This window comes from Megachile rotundata, chromosome 6 (genome assembly GCF_050947335.1).
Source record: "Megachile rotundata isolate GNS110a chromosome 6, iyMegRotu1, whole genome shotgun sequence".
Taxonomy (NCBI): Eukaryota; Metazoa; Arthropoda; class Insecta; order Hymenoptera; family Megachilidae; genus Megachile; species Megachile rotundata.
Window position 1 is genome coordinate 17,315,966 of NC_134988.1, and position 15,336 is coordinate 17,331,301.

The 15,336-nt window shown below is 44.1% G+C and overlaps 1 protein-coding gene across 2 annotated transcripts in view; it reads right to left on the bottom strand.

The window, feature by feature from the left end:
• The window catches only part of LOC143264604 (zwei Ig domain protein zig-8), a 189,391-nt gene that overhangs the window by 120,739 nt on the left and 53,316 nt on the right, over positions 1-15,336 (bottom strand). Inside the window, exon 1 of one of the 2 annotated variants that reach the window (XM_076532644.1) lies at positions 1,671-3,146. The exons of the other annotated variant lie outside the window; for it this stretch is intronic. The gene's annotated coding sequence lies outside the window, so the exon portion shown is untranslated. Of the gene's footprint in view, positions 1-1,670; positions 3,147-15,336 lie in introns of those variants that run through there. 2 annotated transcript variants of the gene reach the window in all.

Genomic DNA, 15,336 nt, shown 5'->3' on the forward strand with positions numbered 1-15,336 from the left:
CGAAATAGTTTGATACAAAAGATAAAACGGAAACGTTGTTAAATGTATGAAGCATTCACTCGAGAAACACATGGAACAGGTTGGATTGAAATGCAAACGAGAAATAGCAAAGCTTTAAATTTCCCCCCACGTATCAAACGTAAACGTTTTTGATTCTGCTTCACAGCAAATTACGTGCTGTTTAACCGGTCGATTTCGATGCCAGTGCACGTTCATGAAATATTGCAAAAATTTTACGACAGAAACACTCGGCGACTCGGTCGTATATTTACATTCCGAACCAGAAGCGAAGTTACTGTTTCGATAAATTTTGCAGATGATGTAGAAGCAATTTCGTCACACGACTGTATCGTAAATATTTGTCGAACGTTCTTTATCGAGAGGTTACAAGTTTATCGGACTCGTCGTTCATTAATCTTGGCTTAACGTCTGTTACACCGAACGTGATATTTAATAACCTGATTACTTTTCGGTTTATCTTTCTCCGCCAAAGACCAGAACTTATAAATTGCCCGGTTGCATGCGAAGGAAAGTAATTAAAGTATCAAAGTGTTCGTGAACGAATAAATTTAACGCGGTATTGTCTACGTAAACTAATAACGGTCTGCGGAAAATTGGTAAATTTGCTCGAGAAAGAAAACCGGCTGAAATTTTAATAAAGGCCGTCAGGAATTCATCCTGCTATCTCTGACTTCTTCGGCATCGGAATTAACTTCGAAACTATCATTCTTAAAAGACCGCTATAATTTTGTGTGTCTTGCAAAATGCAATATGTCGGTAAATTTAATCTCGTGTCAAATATTCATTCGATCCGGCAGTATTCACGAATTGTTACGTCTCTATTTAGCCTCTTTAGTGGTTTCACATACTTCGAGGATTCCCTTCAGACTCGCAGAACTTTGTACATCGCAGACACGCCGAAATAGAGTCGGTACAAGACAGTGTCGAAATTTCGCCTCGCAGGTGTCGTCATTCGCGAACAAGAATGCATCGTAACACGTACGCTAGTCGTTGCTACAACCATGAAAGTTAACCCTTTCGTGTCTATGATTCCAACGAAACGTTTACTGCCGACCAAAGACCCGTATATGCACCTACACGAAACCGTAGTATTCATAGATGCGTTTCACATCGCTGTAAAGTGTTTAGTGTAACTTTCCCGAATTTCGGAATAGAACGTTCAAGATAGAGACTTACTCTTAGGATAAAGACGGAAGTAAATTTCTACCGAGAACTTCAAACGCGTTCACGCTATTCTTTACACCTTTCAATAACAGGAAATTTAATTTATTTTCTAAAGAGAAGAGATTCTAAATACTCGGTATTGATAAAATATTAATTTTATACGAGAATAAATGGAAAATTTAAATTTCAAAATGGAACGATCACATTCTGAATAATTCCAATCATGTGGGTCGTACTATACTGCATTTAATGAATTAATAAATAACTCGTTCCATGAATTATTCAAACATATTAAAGTTTTTTAAACTGCAAAGTCAGTTCAGAATTGATATAAAAAGTTTGAAAGCAAAGAGATTAAGGAAGAAAATATTCTTTTGAATTAGTTTCAGAGAGGATCGGTTATAGAAAAGTAGAGGAACGTCTTGGACGATTAGTATAGATTCAATTGAGGGCGAAAACAAGCCACAAAGTGATTTCAAAGTTACCTCTAAGTAGATCCTGTTTCCTTTGTCCGTTGATCGTGTACACGAAGCGTGGAATCGCCTTTGACGCGGAACACTGCGTACAGAAGACAGACAATGCCACGGAATCAAGCGATTGCGAAAGGAACTCGTGGAACTCGTTTGGTGCACTCCGCACGATCTCTTCTTGTCCTCTTAAAAACACCTCTTATCACTTGGTCGACGATCGGATCCCCCTTTCGAGGCTCGCTCGCCGTTTCAACTTGTTCACGCACTTTCACGGTTCACCAACGTTTACTCGCGCAAACTACGAGCGAAACCAAGCGGAACGGGACTCTGTTTCACAAACGAACACGCGCGATATTCTTTGCGAGGAACGTCGAAGAGTACGTGCGACACTTTTACTCCATTTGCGAGGCGGTCATTTTTCTCCGGTGACACTTCGTGTAATTACGCTCGCGAGCTGAAACGGGAAGAAAGATGGCCTTCCGTGGAAAAAAAACTGTCGATTCTGAATCGACTCCACGGGATCGCTCACCATTCGCGCCTCGGCAAGCAACTCGCGCACTTCAATTTCGCAGGGGAAAAAACGAATCACGTATCTATCGTAGATCAAGAAATCGATGCGTGGAATTTCGCGCTTTCAGCGGCATTTTCAAGCGACCAACCACCGCGCGTCAACGTCACGAAACAACGACTCGAGCATTCTAACGCGATTACGCGGGTCGAAAGTTTCCACTGGTAGATCGTCGAGGTACTAGGCTGTTACGACGTCGACATATATCGTTGAATATTCAGAAACGACCCGATTTTCTTGCGCAATAGATTCGATACTCCATCCAGTCGTGCACTCGCTCGAGCAACGCGGCACGCACCCCGAAGATTTATACGCGTCTTAGAGCACACGGTAGCTTAATTCCATCCGCTCGAGATTGTTGACAAAGACACAACGCACCCTCGGAGAACGATAGAGTGACAGGTGCGAGCGGTGGAGACCGTTCAAAACAAGTGGTCGAGACGTGATCGCTGCTCGGAGACGTTCAATCTTATCCGCTCGGATGTTTGCCTCGGTACGACTCGACTGCGAAGGGGACTCGTGTCGGATTACCGATAACTTCGGACGTGATCGGACGTTCCTCGTGGATCGCTCGAGGTAACCGTCTCACGGGTTTTCCCATCTTCTTCACTCGGCGAACGATTTCGTACTGTTGCGATATCCGCTCGGGATGACCGGTCGTTTCTTTCGTCCGGAGATCATAGCACGATCGGAAAACAACGCGTGTGCGAAACGTGAACGCGTTATACAGTGTGCGTGTCAAGATGCGTTGTCGCCGCAAAAAGGGGATGAAAGCGTGGCGGAATTTGCCGGGGACGGAATCTCTTTCCCTTTCCTCGAAAAGTAGTCGCACCTTTGGCGGGGGATGCGCGCGCGAAACCACCACGAGTGATGCTGGGCTCGGACTGGAGCCTCCGGCGCGGCGCTAGCGTCGCGACGACTCGAGTCAACGCAAAATCGTCGCCCCGCGCCGCGCCTCCTCGTACCTCTCGGTGTCCACCACCCTGATCGGCCACAGGGTGGAAACAGTGGCGGAGAATCCGGTAAGTCACCCTACGCTATACTTTCTTGCCCCGCTTTTTCATTTCTTTTTCGATAATTTTAACTTTCGACGTCGGTGACGCCTTCGTACTTGTTCGTTGAATTCCTTTATAAGATGTCGAGTTAATTTCATGATATCGATGTACAGAATACACAATCTGTATAGTATCGCATTTTAATATTTGCAATGTTCTTGAAACGTTGAATAAGCTGAAAGAGTACTTTAAAAACTTATGAGCTTAATTTTATCTGTTATACCATCAAAGGAGTATTTCAACGAACTCGGAAAAGAACTCGCTAACTGTTATAACAACCCAGATACATCGATTAGGAGATGGAAGCTTGACTTTTAGTTGTCAACTTTAAGCCTTCATTTAAATAACAAGTCCACGAAAGAGAATTAAAAAGAGTACAAACGAGAAGAAACAGCATGAAAATTCTTATGCAAATTTTTTCGATGTTTCTCATAATATAAATCATTTAAGGATCGTAGTAAAATCTTGCAGGTTTTCAAGATTTCGAGAACCGACCGCAAAAGTATATAAGTAAGCTAAAACTAAACTAACTTTTCACCGAAGAGTTCAACATAAAATTAAAGTTAAAAGACTTATAACTTTCTAACGTGCTTGCCTGCTCGATCCCGTGGGCAAGGATAGTTAACTCGACGGCTTCTATCTGGAAAATATATGAAAGTAAAATGTCACGATACCATGAGAAAATATTAGCATTGAACATAACAAAATTCGAGAGTTTCCAATAATCAACCGGTCGAATAATGTGCCCGCATAAACATACAATTCGAACGATAATTTTCGGTACTTCAATTCCCCAATACATCAAACATTTGCATATTCGTTCGTCGATCAATCAATGTCGTCGAATATCTACAGCACTCTCGAAACCGTCAAAACAAATTTGCATCTAAACCTCGATGTTTATGTTATTTCTGGCCTCTATTCGTTCGTGCGCAGGATACAAAAATATCTTCAAAGGATGGCATTTCTGTGACGATTGTGAAATATCCGACGCATTCACGGGTGTGCACCGTGAAACTAAGTTAATTAAATCGCGATATCAGATATTGGTCTGCCAGGCGTGCGGGACAGGTAAAACTGCAGGACGATGAAACTGTGACACAGGAAAAAGTGGGATGTCTCGTGCAAACCTACCGAATCAACGAAATAACGATTGTCGTTTCGATGGTGGTAGTTATTGTTCGCCCTGGGCTGATCCAAAAAATAGAGGAACAATTGCTCGGAGTAACGAGGATGGATAGCTCCATTCGCTCCTGTATGTTCTATACTTTTGTTCGAAGAACGTTTTACATTTCTACACGTTAGAATATTACGCGTCACGTTACTACCCGCTAGACTTCTGCGCGAAAGTACGTGTTATATGGTTAAGCGTCAAATTTCTACATTTTGTATTTCTGTACAGTTGCGAAAGACCATAAATTGTTCACCGTCGAAAAATAAGTAGTTTTCCGTGGCAAATAGTTTTTAGCCAATTTTGGATTTAGCAGTTAGACAAACAGCTTTCAGAAGAACGTGAAGAATCGATGCGACTCTCAAGGAATAGAGAATGGGAACTGTCGCAAAAAGGAACGGCTAGGTGTTGAATTAATTCTTATTGTCAGGATCAGGCAGACTCGAAGGAAAATATAACATCGGTGAACGGTCGTCCGACCCGTGCTTGTCCGAATGGGACTAGCTATCAGGAGTTCCACTCCAGAGGGACAATTGGCTGACTAGTCGTCCGTTCCAACCGTTCGAATCCAATCCAGCTTCGGCATGGTGGTCGTTTAGAAACGTATCTTATTAAGGTTCCTATTTATTCTCGTTTCGTTCATAGACCAAGCAATCTTGTTAAACATGTTCGTTTAGGTTCAATTTTGTTGTACACGATCGAAGTCGTGCGTCTTCTTCGACTGAAGACATTTCGTAAACCGAAGTGAGGAAAATTTTTTTGCAAACAAAAAATTTCTATCCGCAAAAGGTTAGTTTCCAATTGCCAACGATATCGAATAATCTATCGGAATCACGTTCAAACCGTTGACAAGAGTTCAATTCCCTGATCTAATTTTCCAAAGAGCATTTTACACAAAAGGGCCGCACAGCTTCATGTGCGAGGTATTCCTTGTTATTGTTATTGAAATGCTGAAATAGATGTAATAGCGTGAACACAGCTATACAGGTTAGCAGAGTCGACAGGTAGAACACTAGGAATATATCCGTGTACAACTTCCGGCACCAATGGGAATGGTGTCTAGAGGTTGGTAAAGGGTACAAGGAGATGGAAGGGACCGATTTGGTGATGCAGCAGGCTGAGATGTAGCCGCAAGCTATGCATGGAATGTTTCCTGCACAAGTCGGTAGATTGTGGGGTGTGAAAAGGGGTGGTCTGATCCCGGACAGTGCCATCTTAATTAATTTCCTCTCAATCCAGACCCCGGGCTCTGAAGGATACTTGCATACTGCAAGGTACAAACGCGTCTTACACTTGTACCGATCGTTGACTTTGTGGCCTGCATACCGCAATAAACTTCAATTAACGCTTTAATAAACAATAAGCTTTCGTTATTATATATTTTAGAAATATAACGCACAGTACATATTTTCTCGTTCGTACATCCCTTATTAACTTGCAAACTTTTTTTTCGAATTTTAAACTTCGATCATTTTACGTCAACCACGATGGTCATATGTGACCTATGCAAATTCTAAAAAAATAAACGGAGAGACTCTTAGTGGTCAACGCGTTAACAATACGTAATGTAACAGCAAATTAATCAAAATTAATTATCCAAATTGTAAAGAAGGTTCATCTGACGAGTTATTCGGTGCAGCTTCATCGAAGGAAAGAGTAAGGACGGTAAATTGAACGAAGTGAAGTACCTTCGATTGAAAGTTATCGGTACAGAGAGAAACGAAGAAAGACGCGACAAGACGAAATTCTCAATGAGTCGAGGGCATCGGAGGAAATTTTAATTGGCATCATTAGACCGAAGACGAATAATTAGCACTTGAACGATCGGGAGGTTTAATAGGAGGTCGAGGGTGCGGACTTTAAAGTCTTTTCACAGCTTCGCTGTGTATTTAGGAAACGCCTTCGTGGATACGTTTATCGCGAACAGGGGACGGCTAACTTCCCACGGTTGCTTATTAATAATACTTAACGTTCCGAAAGTTTCCGAGCCAGGGTGCACAGTATCAATGCCGACTACGTCCTCGTGAAAGTTGATCGCGTTGCAAAGCGTCGACGCAGAAAAAGAAAGGAGAGAAACCATGAAATTTTTGCAGGAGACACCCATGAAACTGGAGCTCCAATGGTCCTTCAGGATCTGCATCTGGAACCATTGTCTCAAGTTTCGTAGGTGTAGCAATAAGCTCGACGTCCTGAGCACTAAGAAAGCTGCCGCACCTCGCTCGAGCAGGCAACAATGTTGTTACACGCTGAATACTCCCCAAAGAGGAGTATAACAGTTGCGCGAACGCATAATAAACCCATTGTCCAGGGTTCAGAACTTTAATTAGCTCTCGCGTCAACCAGCTAACCCCTTATCGTTATAATTACAGCGTGCTTTACGACGTTTGCCGAAAGTAACACGAACGCGGAAGAAGCGTAGTTAAAGCGACGAATATACTGATAATTTGTCAGCCTTTGTAATATAATAGATTGCGTAACTTAACAAGTTGACTAAACCTTCCGAGCACAAAGAGTTAATATTACAATAAAACGACGGCGTACAAGCGATAATACAGTAATAAATACTTAAGGTTTCAAGATCCGGCAAATTAACCCTTATATCGTCGAGTGAAATTTCATTTGAGACGTAATGGAGCATCGTCACGTTGCCAAAATCGAATAGAAGCGCAGGATGTACGAAATCGTCGTCGATCCAATCGACCAGGCTATCAGAAGTAGTGATTAAAATTGGAGGGGTGAGTGCTTGGTCGGCAAAAGGGGTTGAAGAAGAAGGTGGCTTGAATGGTGGTGGTCGACGGGGGGTCTCGTTTCGGGCTTGGGGAAACGTAGATAACACTTCTTACCCGAGGGACATGCCGCGACCCCAATCTCAAGTCAGATATTGTTCCGAGCTTTGAAAGCTCCAAAGAACTTGTGAAAAGGCATTTCGTCCCGATTCGATGTATTATACCCTAGCCTCATACGTATTGTGCTCGACGATCTTTCCTTTTCGAAGAAACCGCACGTTGAAAGGAAAAGCGTCTCGATGTCGTTTCTAGCTTTTTCTTCGCCGTACAAAGATAAGCAGTGATTGTAATTTATAATCGTTAACCGTATCGCTTGCGGAGCCACAGAAGCTTTATTATAAACCACTCGAAGATAGACAGAATCAACTGAGACCAGTATATATAGACCTGTACGTCCAACATCTTTTGACATTCTCGGGTTAAATTATTATACGTCACATAACGTATGAACATAACGTACCAGAAGCATGAATCGAGTATCTTGTTCCATACGATTTAGTAACTTGGCGAAAATTTGATAAATAATCCTTGATACTTGGTGTAGTCAGTGCATGGTCCGCAAAGTATGATACGTCCATTGTTCAGAAAATATTAAAGGGATTTGGCGGAGGTTTTTGAGGTTTATCACTTAGATCGTTGCTCTCTCGTGGTCGCGTCGAAGGAAAACCGAGGAAAAGTAGAGCTTCTGAGCTCCGTAAGGAATAGTCGAGGAGGACAAGGGTCCGAGCTTCGCGATAAATAAATCTCGAATGCTGCACCGGAAGCCGGCTGGTCCCGGCTAGAAGGTAGATAGATACCGTTTTCGCCTCCTTTAACAGGCACCTAGGACGGAACGCTGAAGGGAGGAGAAGTTGCTTCTGTATGTTCTTCACGGTGGCACCGTTCACTCGGAAGGATTTAGAGGCAGGCTTGTAACTATACGAGCCCCTCGATCCGTGGATGGCAAAAAGAAAAGCGGGAAGGAGATTCTTTTCGAGCGTGAACAAAAAAATGGAGATACAAGAGACGCGCTAGTAAGACATAAGAAACTACGAGAGCGGAACGTGGGCTACGTAATAAGTAACAAGTTTGTGTACTTGTCCGATCATTGGATCGCTTATGCACGGTAGCTCCGGTCTAAATTGCTTTGCGGCTACGTCGCTACGGAACCGGAAGTTACTGCTCCGTCTAACGTATCCCGGATTTACACAGGCAGATTACGTAACCGTGAATAACCTATGTAACCTATGCTCATCCTCTTCTATGGGGTATATATCTCGGCTACTATGTGGCGCGTTGGGAAAGGTTCTACGAACTATTTTATTCATCCATATTCGGGCGAAATCTCTTTTTTTATGCATGGGCTTCTTCTCTAACGCTTCGAGTGTCGCGTTATCCGCAATTTTCATTCGTTACCCGTTTTATTACATCGCAGTTTGAACGCTCGCTTGTTTCAGGAAGCAATCTAATGATTCGCGGTGTTCCCGAAACAGAATGATCAATGTTTCAATTAACGATCGAGAACTAATTAATTAGACAATCAGTCCCTGCGTTCACCCCGGGTATACTCGGTGATTAATTGATGAAGGAATCTGCTTAAGCGACGATCGTTTTCGAAGTGATTACTTTGGTACGAGCAAAAGTTCGTTTCCTTCGTAACGGAAGGGATGTTTATCCCAACACGAAGGACTCAAGGGCGTAGTTACTGCAAGTTTTATACGATCTAAAGGAACCGAGCTAAACTTTCTTCTATGCACTTGCACCGTGTCAACTAGCGTGTTTCTTGCGAAACAACTTACCTTCCACGGTATGTCTCGATAGAGACTGCCATCTCTGAAAAATATCGCGAGAACAATCTGTACACTTTTAGTCTAATCTCAGAAACGATCCAAATTTTTTGTCGTCCATTTTCACCGTGCGATCATAAAGTGCAGTGATTTCTGCTAATCCGACACAGTCGTAAATCAATAGGATCGCGATCCTGCTTCCAGCCTGTCTTGTTTCTTAGTGTCACCTTCTCGGCAGCTTTCCGCTCGGAATAAGCGTGCACGGAATTCCCTGGAAGCAGCGGAGTGTCGGTGCACGGTAACGAAACGTGAAAAGGAAGTCTCCTCTGTTCCTGCGTTTCCGTTCTTCTCCTTTGTCGCGTCGTTAGTCGCCGCGATAGCGTGACACGTGACGAGCCAACGAAAGTCATTAATCCTTCCCGGCGAATAAAGAATCTTTTGTCCTCTTAGGCCGTGTATAAAAATGTCGGTTTCAGACTGCGAACTTCTCATTGGACGATCGTTGAACAGAAACGTCCACCGGAAGACCTGCTGAATTTTTATTCGGACGTCATCGAAAAACGCTGAGCCTTCCTCGAGCATTGTGCACGTCGACGGAGCACACACGATTTTTGCGATCGATAACTCCGGGAACGAAATTCTGCCAAGTATTTCCAGGACGGAATGTTGTACACGAGCAGTCGATGATAAATCGTTGACTTAGGCTTATATTCATAGCACTTTTCTTCCAGCATTTTCGACTTTATCTCCTTCCGATAACGCTCCGTCCTCGCCCCTGAAACGGCAGGACTTTAATGTAATTTTGCCGCGGCAAAAAGTGAATCGATCGCGAGGTCGAATGAAAATTCCTGCCAATCGATGATTTATAATCCGTTTATCGCTTTTTACGCGAAATATCGGCAAGATACTAGACGGAAAAACCCCGCGAACGGTTTACCTTTGAGCATAACAAATTTCCGAGCTGACGACCATGAACGGCAAAAAGGGGGTCGAAAATCGGTACAAATGGTAGGTTTACGATCGGAATGAGGGTAAAGAGACGCGGCACTTGATCAAATTCAATTAAAGAAACCGGAAGTTATTAGGAGCGGCGTAGATACGGGCGAAGTCGTTTCGAGATCCGACTACCGATATAACGAAAGCTCTGGCTTCTTCCGTTGGAAGAAAAAGCGAAGGAGAGTACCGGCTACGATACTGCCGAAAAGTTTGTTTCCCGATTGGCTTATCTGATGCCGGCCAACGGGAAAGTCTGAAATGGGTCTGCAGCCGAGTGACGTAAACTGCTTTTCCACGAGAATCCTCGATCCCTCGACACCTGATCTCTTTCTGGCGATATCGTTGCTATTCGTATCGCGTTTCCGATCACGCATACTTTAAGCCTTCGTATTTCCTCGCGAACATCCATTCACGACCTCCACGGTATATCGTGGCAAAGATAGAGGAACGATCGACGACACGGCGTTAAAAAATTGCCATTAGCTGCCTGAGGCGTGAGAAACGATCGTAACGAACGATCGCCGTATTCTTTAAAAAGATCGAGGAATTAATAACAACATCGGAGCTGGAAGATCGAGTCTGCAAACAGAACGGAGAGCAACGTTTACGCGATCCAGGAAATCCGGAGGACACGAAGACGATGTTCGCGAAGACGGTGCCCCGGGGGCGCAATTTCCTCGAGTTTATGCCGTTCCTGAACGACGCAGGTGCACAAGCGCGCCACGTTGCTGCTGGTTCATCGACGCGCGAGCGGTGCGCGTGGTTCTTTGCACCTCGCGGCGAACGAAAATTCTGTAACCGGATTAATCTTGTTCTTGGAACCGTTATTTATTTCCCTCCTCGAACCAATGAATCTCTTTAACGTTCCTGTTCGAACAAGAAAACTTTTAAATAGTTTGATCGATGGCCTTCCCTTACAAGTACCAACTTACGAATACTGATACCGTGCGAATTCGTGAAACGTAGAAACCCTTGGTTATTTTATAATACAGTTACGTCTATACTTTGCCATCGAAAAGTTCTAAACGTAGTTGCATACGAATTATTATGGACAGCAAAGTTACAAACATTCAGAATATCGATTCCTGAAATTTACAAATATTTGGTCAAACTTGATGCGCAAGAGTATTGGTAAACCAAGAGAACCTGGTTCATTTTAGACAAAAATCGTAGTTTTACCAGCGTCTGTAAAGTCACAGTACTCGCGTGTGCCTTATCTGTTCCATTGCATCCGGAGCTCTCCCCAGAGTCTCTATAGCCAGTACCTAAATTCTCGGTCTCCTTAGACTTCCGTATCCGTTCTCAAGATCCGATCCAAATCCACGCGTGAGTCGTTGATAATCGAATTGTTAACTAGTCGCTGAGAAATCCGGTTCCTCCGCGAGGCGTTAAATTATACGGCGGGAACGGATAATGGTGTTCGCGTTAGGAAGTGTTACCAGTTTAGCGGCCTCTCCCCCTTCACAAAGTGACTGTTTCAATTGGTTTGCGTCCCATGGGATTGTCACGGTGGTGGAACGGTTGGACGGTGCTACCACCAACGTCACCATCGGTGGCCGTCCCCTTTAACCCCCCTCTGGTAGTATCCCCTTCGTATGGTAACTACGGGTAGCAACGGACCGCAATCTGCATTCCGTTACCTAATTGTCGTAACACGACGATGTATGGAGATGTATACGTATTGTATGTACATAGACACGGCGAAACGCGTGCTCCACCGTACATACGTATGTTGTACATGCACGATATCGCGGCTCTCTGGATACATGGACGAACGGGATAAGTGAAGACCGGAAGCAACAACGGATAGACGCAAGTTGAGGCTAAGGCGATATCAGAGCTTCTTATTCGGCCACCGATAGAATTTATGATGGCAATACGGAGAACACGGTCACGGAGACGTGACGTGCAAGTTTTCTTCTTGCTGAACTTTAGTAGCTTGTCAACGGTGTCGTGAAATATTGCGAATTTGAATGTATAAACTAGTATGGGAGGTGTTCTCGTAAGATGTATTACTAGCACGACTGACAGATGGTGAAGCTTTAAAGAGTGGGATTTTGAATACTTTATTTGCGTGCTCTTAAATGGACACACGAACAGTGGAAGCACGCGAAAATAAATTTCGAAATGTCGCTGGAAATATAACGTATTTAAAGACTATTGACAGAATCGGAATTAGAACTAATGATGAAGCCACAAAGAGCGCCAACAAGTATATGGTTATCGATAACGGTCCACGTTCCACGGAAAAAATGTAGGACTTTAAATTAGAGGATTAGGAGGTCGGGATAGGATTTTATGATCAGAGCTTAACCTCATATGTCACAAAAATAACTAGATCAACCTGTAAGGGTGGAACTTAAACTGGAGGTACTCGGGAGTGAACCATACGCGTGTCATGAATCACGACCCTAAATCAACGAATCGTTCCCTAATACTGTAATGGATGGCGTTAAATTGATAGTTACCACTGTACAAATAGGAATATGACCGATAGCATCTAACACAGCGACAATGGTCATGGTTCGAAGTGTCAGTCTAGGCACGAGCAGAGTTAAAGGGGGGAAAATGGGCGACCGTTGGGACGAGAGGGTTGAAGAGTAAAGCAGGGTAGTCGAATTCGGAGTGACAAGGTTCCATGATACACTACCGTTCAAAAGTACCTGATATCGAATACAATGGTCTTTTCAATTAAAACTGTGATGAAAGAAAATTCGTCGACGATTGCATATTTCACGCATGTTTCATGAACTGAAATCAATATCAGAACTGCTTTGAAACGGTATAAACGAATTTCCGCACGTCGCGATGAAAAATTGTTGAAATTTAACAAAAACAAAATTATCGATCAGCTATATCGTGTTTTATTTTATTTTGTCGAGCGTATTACATAAGTGATCGAATACTTTTGAGAGGTAGCGCATGCACCGAACGGCATACGCTCGTGGCTTGATTGTTGTTTGAGCACTTTGCATCCCCTTGTCCTCCCGGTCTGGCCCCAAAGCGAACCGTGTGTAATGAAGAGAGCACCGATCCCTGAATTCCGCGTGCGTTCGCCTCTCGAAACGCGTGAAACTTTTCAAAACGCATCATCCACTTGGTGACGATTGCCATTTCAGTGATGGCTGAAAGAGCGGCTCGTCTGGAATTTGTTCCATCGGGAACGATTTGAAAGCGGGTGAAAGCGCGAAAGCTGCGTGGGAAATTTAGTGCAATTTCAAAATTCTGCTCCATCAATGTCCGAACCTAAGACGTTGACAGAGGGTTGTATCTCGTGCCTCGAAATGTAATAAGTCGATCGCGTGCGATCCGTGGGGTAATTTACAAAAATAATTCAGCGGTTGCGCTTGTTTCCAGTGGAAGAGCGTAGCGGCGATTAATCGAAGATTAACACTTTCGCGAGTGCCGTTTGACGGCGCCGATGTTTTGCGCGGTAGCGCGACTTACGACTAATTAGGTTTTAACTGCTGGAGCCGGCTAATTGGTTGCTTTACTGGTCGCCACCAGGGGAACACCGTGTAATCCCAGTCCGCTTCACCGGCTCCGTTAATTTTCCGTCGGGATGAAGATTATTACGAATCGTCCACGTGTAACCGATTATTCGTCTTCTACTTTATACATTTATTATTCGTCTATCCGAGCGTGTACACAATCTGTATCGTTCTTTCTTCGAGTCTGATAAATCGCAGGAACTTCGTTTGCGCGTTACGCTTCGAGAATCGAAAGCCACGAATCAAATGGCTCCTTTTACAGCCGTATCAGGTAGCTTCATCCGTCTCATTGCACCCTATTAAATCGCTTCATTTCCAAGCGGAAAATCGACGAGCAGAAAAGAATTCAGCTACAGCTCCCCAAGGGCCGACCGATCATTCGCGTTCGATGAGAAGATTGCAAATAGTTCCTTACCAATGAAAAATTCAAGCGATAGATCGAGCCAAGATGTGCGCGGAAAAATGAGTAAATTTTTAAATCACGATTTTTCGTTAAAAACTCGCTACAACATTTTTTCTTGTTTCAACTTGAAAAATGAATGATCACGAACGAGCGAATGGCTGCTCGATCAATTGCGCGAGTTCGTGCCGAAAGTTTACGCCATCGAGGGATAACGAAGCGATTTTTCAAGATGTTTGCGAGAGCTTGTTCGACTGCATCGCGGCAGAGCAAGACCGACAACCTGTCGCGAAAAAAAAGGGAGAAAACCGTATAGAGGAACACGAGGTAGCGGAAAGGGTGACGCTACATTGGCTTTTACGAGCGAAACCCCCATCATCGTAAAGCGCCTGTGCTCCACTATTCCCAGGTCCCTCTCTCTGTTTCTCTATCTCCACGATCCCTATACTCGCTTCGTCGTAGCATCTCTTCGGCCATGTTTCTCTGCCTGGACCCAAGTTTTCAGCTCGCGCAGTTTCCCGTCCCCTTTTCGTCGACGTAACTGACGGACTCCCTGGAACCGAATGTCCTCCTTCAAAGTGAATTCCAATACATCGGTCGCGACCAAAATGGTGAAATACGAACACGAACATCTCGTCGAGGGGCAAGATTTGAATGTCTTGCTCTGGAATTGGCGACGGTTGCCGGAATGCCAGGCAGAAATTGCTGGACCATTGGCAACCGCCTCCATCAACCATCGTTTTCCAGTTACCCTAGCCACTCTGATTCATGCTGCCTCTTCCTTCTATTTTCTGAATTTCGACCCCTTTCGTAAATACCGATGTCGATCATTTCGACAGAGATTCAAATCTCGATTGTCACCAATTAACCGTACGGCTTTGGGCCCTTTAGAGGTTTTAGAACGTAAGCACTTTAAGACCCTTTAAAGTTTCGATACAAATTGTGAATGGAGAAATAATGTACGGTGGAGAAAAGATCGTGATCGAATCACGAGAAAAATCTGTAGGGCGCAACGTATGGCTTCGGGTCAGAAAGTTGGCATATCCTTTCGTCGCAAGGTGCAATCGTTTCAATCATCGATTATCCGAACGTTCTCCGGCTTTCCTCGTTACTTCGGGAAGCCTTCTTTCGTTCGTCGGTGTTACCGAACGAACCTCTCAGATACAGAGACCGGATAGCTCTTTCTCTTTAACGCGGATTACGAAAAGTCTCGTTCCTTCGGATCCCGTCGGGTGATAAATTCGTTCGGCTCTCTCGGCAACGGCGCATCCCATCCGGTCTACTCCACGGATACGCGTTCCCCTTTTGGTCGCCGATAGAAGAAGTCTCATGATAAATTCCGAAGATCCTGATAGTATATACGTTCTTCGAGTAATCCTCGAGTTTGGTCCCGTGCGGACTCGAAATGAGTTTGCGGCGTAAACGAGCTTGGTTAGACTCGGCCTCCG